The 14,524-nt window shown below is 31.8% G+C and overlaps 1 protein-coding gene across 4 annotated transcripts in view; it reads left to right on the forward strand.

Annotated features, from left to right (window-relative positions):
• Positions 1-14,524, forward strand: part of Prkn (parkin RBR E3 ubiquitin protein ligase) — a 1,262,552-nt gene that overhangs the window by 221,631 nt on the left and 1,026,397 nt on the right. The gene's annotated exons all lie outside the window — the stretch shown is intronic.

Below are 14,524 nucleotides of genomic sequence, written 5' to 3' on the forward strand. Positions count from 1 at the left end.
TATCATAGCAACTAGAATCATCATTTTCCGTTAGGCTGTTTTCCCTGACTTTTTTACAGTGTGGAACACCCTCCCCAACCTAATGCTGGAATGTGAACTGACTCCCCAGTGAATGACTTTTCTTTTGCAAATGCACCTGAAGACTAAGATAATTTGATTTGCAAAGGGTAGTGTACATTAAAACCCCAAGTAATTTATGAATTATTGACCTCTATTTGTCCTCATGCATGGAGCATTTTCAATTTAAGAGTAGGGTTTTATGTATCACTTTTTAGATCTCAATTTATTTATTTATTTTTTAAATTCTCATGTACTATCGATAGAGATATAGTTTTCATATATTCATCCACTGTATTTATTTAGATATAGTATCAGTGGTAAGGGTCAGTAATATAAGATTTGTTACTGTAAAACTTATGCAGTCTTCTAGAGTAAGAGTGTACATTTTAATTATTTCATTGTTCCATTTCGAAACTTAGGATTTGGTGACAGGAACTGATTCACATATATTTGATTCCCTGAGAGAATTCTGAATGTGTTCAGCATGCTTAAAATAAGATAGGGCTCTGCCTCTAGTCACTTCATTGTGTGAAAACCAATTACTGGGGCTACTATTTAACCCACATTTTAGCATAAAAAATAAAGATGTAACGAGATATGTCATCAATCCCTTGGTAAGATATTTACTATATTTATGGTTTTAAGAAGCAATTATGAAATTATGTACTCTGTTCTGTACTCCCAACTAAATTGCCATATATTTTCTCCTGCACTTGGTGGAAACCAAGTAGATGTCAATTAAATGAATCCAACATTTTCTTTCCGCATAGTTTTTGTATGCAAATATTAATTAAAACCAATATTCCTGGGTGGCATTTATGATACAATAAAAGATTTAAGTTATATTATTTCTTCAATGTTTATAACATGCCATAATTATAAAAATTGGAGCTACAGACTCTGGTGAGAAAATATATATTTGTTGACTTATTTGCTGTTTATAAAATAGCTCCTACATGTATGTATTAACATATGTGTTTATATATTTTTTAATTTTTTAATTTTTGGTCTCTGAGACTATAAAGATCTCTTCCTATTGGGCTTTATAATCAAATAAATAGCAAGAAAGCTTCTAGAATGATAATAAGAATTATGTTGGTAATGCTAGGTATCTAAACCTTGGTATGTAAAACTGAAGGAAATTAAAGTTTTATAAATAACTTAAAAATCAATCAATATATTGCATTGTGCTAAACTAAGACTAGTTGAAAGATAAGCTAATCTCATAGTTACCTGAAAGCTTAATATACATTAGCTGACCACTGCTGGCTCTTCATTGCTGGGTTTATGGAAGTAAAATCTAGATAGACGGGTTAATCTGCAAAGAACTTGATGATAGAATAGTGTAGTCTTGGGGCTGGGGATTTAGCTCAGTGGCATAAGCACCTGCCTTGCAAGCAGGCAGTCGTGAGTTCGGTCCCTGGTACCGATAAAAATGAAAAAGACAAAAAAAAAAAAAAAAAAAAAAAAAAAAAAAGAGAATAGTGTAGTCTTTGAGAAGTGTGTGAGTTATTGGGTAAGCATGTTCTCAATGAGGAGGAGATGTTGCTGAATATGGATATGTTAATAGAGAAGATTTTGAATTACAATTAAGCTGAAAGCTGCTACATGTTTTTAACAATTCAGCAGCCACAAGATCACCAGACTTGAAGACAGTCCTGAATTATCACAGTGTGTTTTACTGAAGTAGCACAGAGGAAAAGAAGTTATTAGTAAGAGGGAAGGAAAGCATTTAAAACATGTACTTGTGAATAAATTTCTAATGAAACAAGATGCCCTATTACACATATATTATGTACATTATAATCTCTATTACATATAGAAGTGCTGTGTCACTTGAGGTTCTATGTAAAATTTTAAAATCAAAGTGTAGACTTTTTCATGCAGGGAAAAGTTTTAATAAATCTTAAAAACTTGCAAACAATTTTTTATCAGATTACAGATATTTTTGCAAAATTTATGTATTTACTTATTCAATATGTCTATGTTTACATAATGTTAGATTCCTGACCCATATATATGAAAATAAACTCAATTTGGAGTAAAGAACTAATTAAGAAAGCAATCCTTAAAAGAAACAGTATTTTCTTTTTTCTAAGTTGACATATAAGTCTTCAGAATTGTTGGAATTTCTTTTATTGAAAGTACTGTTGGCTGGGGATTTAGCTCAGTGGCATTGCATGGTCGTGAGTTCAATCCCCAGTACCGATTAAAAAAAAAAAAAGATTAAGTACTGTTGATAAAAATGAGCATTTCAATGCTTACATTACTTCATGTTCTCATCTCAAAAAAGACAATGTAAAGACCTTTGGTTAGCTCAGAGTTTATTTTTAGTTTAAACTTTGAGCTATAAAGTCATTTTTAAAATGTGCTTTTTGAAGTGCTAAAAATAATACAAAACAAAAAAAGCTCTAAGGAAAAAATGTAATGTCCAAATCAAGGAAAAAATGGCCAATATCAAGGAATGTGAACAGTGTGAGATTTTACCGTCTTTCTGAAAATTTTGTTAATACAGGTTTGCAGTGTATAATGATTACATTCCTGGTGGGTATTTGGTACATGCATGTAATACCTCTCCATTCTTCATTTGTACTTTCATTGTCTCTCCTTCTTCCTCCCTCCATATCCTGATCCACTTTCCATTTGCAAAATATTTTTCTCATTTTTTCCTATTTTATATTTTTATTTTCTCTTTATTTGTGTTTTAGATGTTTCATGTAAGAGAAGCCATGCGATATTTAAGCATATATGTCTAACTTATTTCACTTAACATGATCCCAAGGGGCATTTTTTTCATTAAAAATGCTTATAATTTGTCCTTTTTTAAGAGATGTAAGGGAACTTGAACCTTTTATAAGTGATAGAAAAGATGGCAGTCCTTTGCTCCAAACAGAGAGATTATTTTTATCTTTTTCTTCCAAAGATGTTTAATGTTACAAGCATCTTCAAATGTGCAGTTGACTAAGATCTCAAGTTTGAGTCCAGCCTGAACAACATAATGAGTTAGTGTTGAGACCTAGCATGAATTTTTAAAACAGATAAAAGAAAAGGGCTTATAAGGTGTGCAGTAATAATCACCAAACAACTTTTAGAATATCAGTAAATTCAGACTATAAACTTATAGAGATGTGGTACTTTTTTCTATTGAAGTTTATGAGAACCGGGATACTTTTTGTTTCTTAAACATATTGGTTAATGTTGAAAGATGAGTTATTTTGTCCTTAAAAAAAGTAGCCTCTTACAAGTTTTATGGTACACTTCCCACGTTATCAAGGATGAAAGATCTGCCTTCTCTCTCAGTTTTTGTAACTAATCATCTATTGCTTAAGAGTTTAATCAGTAGCAGTAAAAATGTACAGAGTACCTAGAAGTCTTGAACATACATTTTTGTATCAGTCATACATCAGTCATAATTTTCCTTTATCACTAAATATCTTGAAGTCCTTCAGCTTTTAGCCATTCTCTATTCTCTGTTCGCAAATCATTTGATATGTTACACAGGGAAAAAAACTCTAATATGGCATACATCATAGTCTTGTACTGCTTTAAAATTCTGTTTTAACTTCTCTGTCCTCAGGCTATGTTACTCATTTTTGTGACATTTGTTTTTAGCACTAAGGCTAGCAGATTGTTATTTATGCAGTAAATATTTGTTGTAAGTATGAATGAATGAATTTTAATGTCACCAGCAGTTTTGTCTAAATCATATTCATAGTTACTTTAGAACATATGGAAATTAGAACAGTGTGAGTAATTCGAGAAAATTAGAATTGTGTATTACTTGTTGAAATATGTCTCCATTTTAAATACAGTGTTTGTAAGTATTCTAGACCTTTGAAGCACTTCCAAATACAGCAACTGGGAGATATTTAAAACAAAACTTTGCCAATATATAGGAGCAAACATCTAATTGCAAAAGATGATGTTAACAATTTTGTACATTTCTTATAATTGCATGTTTCTATAATGGTTGAAAATAAGAAAGACCTTGAAAATGAAACGAATTTACATTTATTTACTTGCTTATTTTAAAAGAACTAACCAATCATTTTTTTGCAAGATACTTTATTATGTAAAGGGTTAAATAGATTTGCTAAGTTTAGTGGGGTATTAAAGTGGTGAGGTACAGTATAGCTTTACTGAGATATAATTCACTTACTGTAAAATTTACCAATTTGAAGTATAAAATTTAATGGTTTTTAGTATATTCATAGTCTCTGAACTATTGCCTCAATGAATTTAGAAGATTGTAATTGCTCCAGAAATAGTTTACATTCAGTAACAGTTTCAATTTCTCATGAAATGGTTTCCACTTTCATCCTAGCAGCCACTGAGCTATTTTCTGTGCCTGCAAGTTTTGCTATTCTGGATATTATGAATAGTATCATACAACAGGCAGTCTTCTGTGAAAGGTTGCTTTCACTGAACATAGTATTTTTTTACATTTATTCAGGTTGTAGTTCAATCAGTGCTTCATCCCTTTTCATTGACAAAATATATTACATTGCATGAATGTATCATTTACATGTAAGTATCTATTACATAGATGTAATTGGTAGACATTTAGGTGGTTTCTAACTTTTGACTTTTAAGAATAGTCAAGTTTTTATGTGGACATGATTTTCATTTGTTTTTATTATATAACTAGTAATAAATTTGCAGTCATATGGTAACTCTATGTTTAATTATTTGAAATAGTACCAGAATATTTAAAGAAGTGGCCACACCAATTAACATTCTTACCAGTGTGTATGGTATTCCAATTTTTTTCATATCTGTACAAGCTTTTAAAAAAGATTTTAACTACTGTTTTCGAATGCAGTTTAAGAATGAGGGGACCTAACCCTGTATTTCTGTCCTAGGAGCAAGGCCTCCAATTTCACTGAGTGAATTTATTATGATATAACTATTGAAAATAACAAAACAAACTAATTTTTTTGTTTGGAATAAACTTTGTATGTCATCTTGAACTACATATTTACAATAAAAACATGTGAAAAATAGAAATTTAAGACCTGTTTTAAATTTCCTTGGTATTATAAGACTTGGTATTAAGACTCTGTACTAGATTTTGATATACTGAAATGCATCTTTTAATATAAAAACTATTAAAACAATGTAACAATTACATATTTAATGTAATAATCTTTAATTTTTGACAATTATGAATATTAGAAATTCATCTGTTAATTAGATGAATTGTATTTATTTTTTAATTGGTAACAATTACCTATTGATTATAGTTGTAAGCCTTTGTTTTAATAAGTATATTAGAAAAGAAATAATTTTATTAGTACTTCATCACTTCATTCTTTTAATGTCTTCAAACTTACGTTGTGATAAAAATTACTTACTATATTCTTATTAAAAATTATTTTATTAATCTCTAATCACTTTGTAATGTGAGTAAATATTCAATTTTGTTGAAAACAAAGAATTTGAAATCATCTTGGAAAATTGTTATATAAGCATTCACTTGTTCAGTTTCTGGAAAGTATATGAAGTAGGTTTTAAAAAGTTTTTTAACTCATTACTTTTGTCTGCTCTGGTTTTACTGAGAGTCATTTTGTTTAATTTGATTAATTTAGAAAAATTAGGAAAATTGAAATGTTCATTTCACTACATCTTTGCAATAAATTACTTGTAATTAAATTCTTTTATCTAATTAGATAAATTTAAAATATTTTCAGCAAAGACTTGTATCTGCAGATGTGTCTCATCCAATTTATAGAAAAATTTTGATTTTGAAATGATTGGTAAAGTCAGTCTTTATCAAATTTGCCTTTAATTCAGAATTAATTTTCCAGGAGGAGAAAAAAAGTATATATTGCAGATTATAATCTTAGTCTGATCTTTTGGACTTAATCTGAGGAAAAATTACTTCTTTTACAAAAAGTCTTCTTTTAAAGCTGTAGAAGAGCTGAGATACAAGCTATGATCAAAATATATGGCGAATGATTTATATTAAAATGAAAAATATTTTAAATTTATTATAGTAAAAGACACATTGTCATTAATCCCCTCCCCTTTTAAATACATGTGTCTGATCATTTCTTGCCACTTTCTAAAGCAGCACAGGAAGTCCTATTTCATGTCTTTACAGAGTCTGATAAAAATTATGGTGAATGTTAGTGTTATGGTCCATCCAATGAATGTTTGGTTTGTAAAACTATTATAGTGTATCCTCATCCATTTTGTTCACTAGATCTGCAGCTTCTGGTTTTGAGGGGGATTTATGGCAATGTGTCTTTTGCTGTTATGTATTTTGCAATTTAAGCATTCATATATTGTTTGACCATATTTCATCATTAAGTGAACATCACTATTCCTCTTGTCCCTCTCCTTTATATTTCTAAATCAGAACAAGCCAACCTAACCCAAGTGGTGATAACAAAGCTATGAAATTACTAAAATGACTAAAAATACAATTTCATAATGTCAACTTTGGCCTTCCTATGAAAGAAATGAAAATCTTCTCTAGGGCCTTGGAAGAAGGCTTCTCATCAACCATAATTTAAATTCTCTTTTTGGCACCCTGTGGCAATGTTCTTGGAAGACACTGGGAAAACATTAGTGGTATTTCTTTCTTTCAAAAAATGGCAAACTATTTATTTGTTCCTACAAAAAAATATTTTAGTGTCGGAGATGTTATTCAGTGGTAGTGTACTTGCCCAGCATTTCCAAGGCCCTAAGTTTGATCCCCAGCACTGTAAAAAGAAAAGGCAAAAGAAAACAAAAACCTATCTTAGCATATTAAACATAGACATGTTTTAGGCATTTCAATTTTAAAGAAAGAAATGTGAGAAATAGAAAGTACAAGGATGACTTTCCTTTGACAAGTCTTCATAACCAACCCAGGGATGGCATACAGTCCTGAGTGAATGTCATTGATATAAAGGATAACACTGAAATTCTTGTTCCTGTGTCTTTTCCTGTAAGTCTTGGGCAAGCCATTTGCTAATTTGTGCATCTGTTTCTTTATTTTAAAGGAAAGAATAGTACATGCTGCCCCAATTACCTTTTACTGTTGTTGTGAAGATTAGCTAAGATTATGTCTGCAAAAGCTCTTTGGAAATTGTGAGCTGTATCTAAACAAGATATCATCAGTAAAATAAAGTCACTTTAGATCTATTACAATGTACTTTAAAGCATAGAAAAATAGAACTCCAACAGGAAAATCTTTGCTACTGAAAGAAAACAAAATGGTTTTAAACTATCCAAACATTTATACTTTGCAACTGACGTGAAAACCACTATACATTTTTTAGTGATATATTGGAAAAGCCAATCATTGTTAAAATTCACAATGTATCAGGTAATATTTTTGAGAATGGCTTTCCTCATGTTAACTTCTTTAATTCTCACAACAACCTTGTGAAGTTTGTAGTATTATCAACTTCTAGTTCACAGGGAGTAAATTGAGGGACACAAACTGTGTGACATGGTTATAGTGTTGTAAGAAGGGGCATAGCTAGCCTCTGAACCCAAGCAAGTGGTTCCAGAGTCCATGGTTTTACCTCCGATGTATACCTCTTGCTATATAGATTCTTAGTAGCATTTTTACTATGTCTTACTTTCCATCTTCCATAATGTGTTTTGTACCAAATAAGGAAAAGTACCTCATTAAATAAAGGGAGTTAGCAGCTGCCTCTCCCAACTTAACCACAGGGAGAACAGGCAGAGGGAGGACTGATGTTTGAGTTTTCTTTCCTATCCTTTCAAGTGGTGACAACCCAATCTGAAATGTCTCATTTTGTTATAATAGTTTTATTTTGAATCTGTAACATATTGATGTTGCTGTGCTTGTAACTTCTTTCTTTGTATGCATTTACTTTTAAACTATTTGCATCTTTATATTTAAAATGCAATTCTTGTGCAATGTGTATCAGTTGGAACTAATTCTTCTACTCTGACAGCCTCTGCCATTCTTTAGAGTGATGATTTTATTAAAACTTAATATAATTATCAGGATTATAAAATTTGGGCTTACCAGTGTATTGTAATGTTTCTATTCATTTGTCTATTTGTATTCTTTTCATGAGTTTTTAGAGTTTAATTTAATGTATTTTAGAATTCTATTACCATTTTGTTTGGTTTTTAGGTCAAGATTTTTATTCATTTTGTTTTTTATTCTAAGAATCTAACGTATATCTGTAACATTTTACAGTGTACTTATTAGTGATAAACCATTTTACTAAAATATAAAAGTTCAGTATTCATCTCCACTGTCCTTCATGCTAGTTCGTTAGCAAACTATATCTATTGTTCTGAACTCTATGTGAATATTCTAAGTTTTGTTTATGTGTACAATTATATATATATCAAGAAATCAAGATAAATGAAGCCAAACATTCCTCTCAAACCTTGTATGTGGTGACACACACGTGTAATCCCCGACTTCGAGGTATCCCCATGAGTTCGAGGCCAGTCTGACCTACACAGTGAGTTCACGACTAGCCTGGACTACATAGTGAAACCTTGTCTTAAAAATCAAAAACAAAAACAAAAATGCTCTTAGTTTACTCAGATATTTAGTAATTCTGATGTTCTGACTCCCTGCTAAGAATCTGGTTTTCCATCTTATATAGTTGCTGTTCAGTCGAAGGGTTTTTCTTGGCATTTCTTGTAAAACAAGTCAGTTTGTCCCAAATTACCTTAGTTTCAGTCCATTGTAAGATTTATTTATTCTTTCGTGATTCTCAAAGAATGTTTTCTTTGATATAGAATTCTGTGTGTCCAGTGTTGTTTTATTCCCCTAATCTTTTAAGATTTTCTAATCACATATGACTAACCCTAACCCTACCCCTTTTTTAGTAAGTTAACCATTTCTTACATAATTTTAACTGTTTATGAAATGGGTTCTATAAACACCAAGACTATGTAAATTTACTTCTTCCACAAGATATAAAAAATTTGAGAGTATCATTTCTTCAACTAAATATTCTTTCCTATTTTTCTTTTTTTCATGTGTGACTCTAAATGCACACAGGATCATTTGATATTATCAAATAGATCCCTAATGTCTATTCATTTTTATAATATTTTGCACACTACAAAGTGTAGTAACACTTTGATGTTACAAGGGGCGTTCAAAATATATGTTGAATGCTTAAGTTTTTAAAACATTCATTATAGTGAAAATATATTGACACAGAAATAAAGAAGTAGAAGAGGAAGTAAGGAGAGTCGTTCGACTATTTTGAAGGGAGATTAATGTCGATGTGTTTTTTTCTGTAAAAATATTATAATTTAACTATTCAGCATATTTTATGATGACTCCTAATTGAACAAATATTTACAACAATTTCTGTTAAATGAATGCATTACAGTGTACCCTTATCCACCTTACTCACTGGATCTAGCACTATGTCACTTTTGGCTCCTCCCTACTGTCAAAATGAGCATGATAAGTAAATATTTTTAGTATGTTCTGCACATCCAAACAGCCTTGATAGCATAACTAAAATCACTCACAAAAGAAGACTTTCAGAAATGCTTTAGAAAGTGGCAAGAATAATAGAATGCTTGTTTTCAAATTAGGAAAGTTTGAGGGGACTTAATGACAATGTGTATTGTACTGAAACTAATTTTTAAAATCGAACATTAGCTGTATTTTTTATCATACTTCATATTTATCCAATAATTTATTGTTGCATATATTGTAATTTTAATTCTCAATTATCCATTTGAGTCTTCTTAATAATTTTTATTTCTCTATCTGTCCTATGTTTACACTTATTGGAAGAATATTTTTGTTTTATCTAGTAGAAGCTCGTGATATATTACCTGTTTTAAAATTTTGTCCCCTCTTTTCAAAATTAGAGTCATCTCAGAGTTTGTGTCAATTCATTACTTTTCTTCTGAAAATGGGTTCTATTTTTCTGATTCTTCAAAATGATGATTTTTTAAATTATATATCAGACCTTTTGAATTTAAGTTTTGGAAACTATGTTCTGTAATGTTTCTTATATGGCAGATGTTTCTTTTGTTTTAGGGAACAATATTTTGGTTAGACTTGAAAAGAAAAAATTATTCTCAAGAAGTGATTTGATCTAGATCTTCTGTTTTTTTTCAATAAGCTATTACTATAGGAAATATTTTAATTTTACAGGAAAAAATAGACTATTACAGGAAGTTCTTGTGTGTACCCTACCTCCAGTTTTCACCTATTTTTAATGTCTTGCATTGTTATAGTACATTTGCTATTATTAATGAACAAATATTGATATATTTTTATTAACTGAGAGTCTAAACTTATTTGGATTTTCTTAGGTTTCACTTTCTTTTTCCTTTTTTCAGATTCCATCCAGGATACTGCATTACATTTAGTCATTGTCTAGTCACTGACAGTTATTAGACTTTTCTTGTTCTTTATGTCCTTGGAAGTTTTGAAGAGTAAGGACTAAGTGTCTTTTAGACTGTACCTCAGTGGAATTTTAACTCATGTTTTTCTCAATATGAGAGCAAAGCTGTATGATTTTGAGAAAAAGACCACAGGGATAATATGCCATTCTTGTCACCTCTTATCAAGGGTATCCATTGTCAGTGAATGCATGTTAGGGGTGTTCGTGATAAACTTATCCCCTGGCTGAAGTACTATTTGTCACATCCCTCAGTGGGAGTCACTCTCATACCTCCTGTACAAACTGTACTGTTGGAAAGGAAATCACCTTGTGCAAACTCCGTGAAGCCCGGGTTTAAAAGGTAGGGAAGGGGCTCCATATCTGTGAGCCTTACTTTCTGTAAGCTGTTGTGAGTCTGCTGTGCACTTTCACCATTTGGGGTTTGTGGGTGAACAGATTTTAGGGTTAGGTCCCTTTCTGACTCTTTTCCTTCTGTCATTTCTTCTTGTTTCCTCAGAGATAAGTTTACTCAGACTGATTGATTTTCTTCGTTAACTTAGGAGAACTGTGGTCCTTGATCCTTCTTGTTCACACTTATAGAAGTCTTCCATGCATCTGCTTTTTGTGTAATGTCAGATTGGATTGTAGTTTTTTGCAGGGGAGTTGGGTTGGTTGCACATTACTCAATCCTTATAGAAAGAACCTATCTGGCATCTACATTGTGTATAGTGTGGTAGTGAATGTGGGGTGACAAGATGACATTTTTGATCACAAAGAACATAAGAGATAAGATTGGAGAATCATGTAAGAACCAGACAACCTATCACCAATGGTATGGGATGCAGGTAGTTTTTTAAACCATAATAACTAGTCACATTTCTGGATCATTATAAGCAACCCAAAGAAAATATTTGTTTTAATTTAATTTTAAAGTAGTAAAAATGCAACAGCACAAGACAGAACAAAGCCAATCAAGACAATGCAGTGAAATTGGTACAGGATTTCACAGTAGGATACTGGGATAGTAGTAATAGGTACTATGGTTTATCTCCTTAACTTCACAATAGTTGTCCAGTCAATTAGGTATAGCAAAGTCAAACCAAAAATAGAATATTATTGAGAGTAATGAATAGAACAAAAGAAAAATAACAAAACAAAACAGTGAAAACAACCTTTGCCTTAAACAGAAGATAGAAGGAAATCCCCCATATTTGCTATACTGCATATGGTCATTCTCCCAAGAGATGCTGAGATATCTATCCCCAGTAGCTATGGGAGGTTGGTCGGAGGGGGAAGGATGCTTGATTTACAGCCCGTGTGGCAGTAGGCTCACAGGTAATGGTTCTCTTCCTAGCCCATGCCAAGGGTGCTTACCTAAGGGGTGGAAATATAAGCTGCTTGAGTCCCACTACAGCCGGATCTAGGGAGCTCTGGTTCTCCTCCTGGTCCACACCGCAGGCATTTACCAAGAGGAAGGGTGAATAAGCTGCTTGAGTCCTGCCATGGCGGAATCCAGGGAGTTCTGAAAAGAAAATATTTTATAAAGTGACTATTTGGCTTTTTAAAAAATGTTAGTAATAGGTATGCATATATACTAGTCCTTATTCCCTACTTCCTTTAATTCTGAACTGTAAATGTTCTGTCTGTATTGTACATTTTTTTCTGCTCTAAAGAAAAAAATCACTAAATTTGAATTTAAAATGTATAGTAGAAAATATATTTAACAATTACTTTATCTGCTTTAAAAATACTGAGTATAAATGTTTGTAAAATGTTATATATATTATTTATAATTATTTATTAGACTTAGATGTCATAGCCATATATAATGTAGACATGTACACATGCATATCATATTATACATATATAATATAGACACAGTATTTTTAACATGGATATATACACACATACACATGTACATAAAAATTACTACCCATACGTATTCTTTTGTTGTATTTCTTAAACTGGATTTTTATTATTTAATGTATGTTGCAAGTTTTACTAGAAGAGTTCCATGGTAAATGCCTAATATGCTAAAATCCTTCACCAAATTTTTTATAGATTGAACACAAGAAATTGGGATTCATTTAGGTATTATATATTGAATGCTGATCTATCCTATGTGATTTGGTCATCTAAGGCAGAGGTCCAATGATGAGGATAAAGTGGACGTGTGTGAAGGGTGCCAAGAGCATGTTGCCAGAGGGTGGTGACTGTGGACCAGTAGTATAAAATGTTCTGGGAGATACTAGCAGTCCATGAAGAACTTTGATTTAGAGTAAGACATAAGAATTTCTCTCTGAAAACAGAGAGAAACCATGAGTGCTTTTGATGGTGACTTTTTGCTAGTTGATACAGGTATCTGTAATTCCATTGAGATGCTAAGTCTGGCGGTAGTATTATTGGGATTAATGCATAGCATCGTATTACTGCCATGAAATTAGATGAAATCTGGAGGGAGGTGGATGGGAAGGGGAGAGGTAAAGGAGGAAGGGGAGAGATCCTCTGTTTCTCTAAAATTCATAAATTTATTGCTCAAATATCCATGATTCTTTTTTATAGTTTCTGTTTCTTGATTTATCTGTCCTATTTTTCCACTCATTGCAAGAATATTTTGTTTCTGTAGTATCTACAGGTCTAACAAATGAGAATTTAGAAGATGATGCGAAAATTCTATCTTTTGTTTTAGGGGAAAACTAGGAAGATAGGGGATACTAATGGAAAATAAATAGTATGTGAATGGAACCTGTAGTATATAACATTTCTGAATGGTCAAATGTGATGAAAAGAGAAAATTCATAGTAGAACTAGAGATGTAGTAGCCCTTGCTTTTTGCGAAGAGCAGTATATGGGTTTACCAATGTAAAATTTTAAAAAATAGAGAACTAATTATAAGAAATTTTCAAGTTTTTCCATACAAACAATGTGGTAAGTCAGGCATGGTGGTGCATACCTTCAATGCCAGCAATTGGGAGGCAGAAGCAGCAGAGTCGTCATGATTTTGATGCCAGCCTGGCCTATGCAATGAGTTCAAGGCCACCCTGCACTGCTAAGTGATACCTTATGCCATAAATAAAAATAAATTAGTAAATAAGTAAGTAAATAAATAAATGGAGGAGTATAAAAGTTGAAAGTGACGACATAGTGTGTTTTTATTTGTTGATTTTGTAAAGAAAGAGGCTATTACTCAAAAAATGACATCACTAAAGGAGATTTGAAATATGTGGAGTTATTTTTTGGTTGCCACTATTTCTAGGGAGTTTTCATGATCCCAGCCTGTGTGCGGAACTAAACATACTACCTATCCTAAGGCATTCTTTCTTGAGGAGAAAGATGACATTATATGCACTGACATTCTTACTCTGTCAGGAAAAATGTCTAGGCCTCACATGATGTTCCATGCTATCTGAAAGTGCTTCTTCAACAAATATGTGCCAGTCTTGAACTTCAGTTCTATTGGTCAATCATATAGCATCTCCATTACAGAGAAGTATTCACTCTGACTGGAAGAAGGAATGCCAACTCTGAAGGGTTTATTCCTTGCAGTTAGCTAATCAGTAAACGAGTGACAATCCATATGGGATTAATCAGACACCTAAGTCACATGGTGCTCTCCATGCAAAATGAACTCAAAAACTTAGACCTTCGCAAGAATTCACAAAACAACATGGAAAGAAACAGCAGCACCATCAACCAGTAATCCTTGTCTTTCTTTCCTCCTTACTTCCTTATTCCTCTTGGACTTGTGAATTGTGATTAGGAGTAATATAAAAATGAAGGTCTATGTGTCTCCTAATCCTTTTTCTCATCAGTGCATTATATTTATTGATAGTAAACTATTGATTTTATTTATTGATATGGATTTTCTGATATTACAAGAAATGTTACTAAAAAATGCAAATGATTCTTTTTCATTCCTGTGGCTTAACTCAATCTGTACACATTAAGCTACATCCCTAGTCTTTTTTTGTTTTCTATTTTGATGCAAGATATTGCTAAGTTGCTAATTTGCCAAGGAAAGCTTGAATTTGTGATGTTTTTCTGCTGTGCTCTCCTAGAATGCTAGTTTTATAAGCATGTGCCACTTGTCCAGCTCAACAAATTAATATTAAACCTGTGCA

This window comes from Cavia porcellus, unplaced genomic scaffold (genome assembly GCF_034190915.1).
Source record: "Cavia porcellus strain 051 isolate PalLab524CR breed Dunkin Hartley unplaced genomic scaffold, mCavPor4.1 scaffold_22, whole genome shotgun sequence".
In the NCBI taxonomy this organism is placed as follows: Eukaryota; Metazoa; Chordata; class Mammalia; order Rodentia; family Caviidae; genus Cavia; species Cavia porcellus.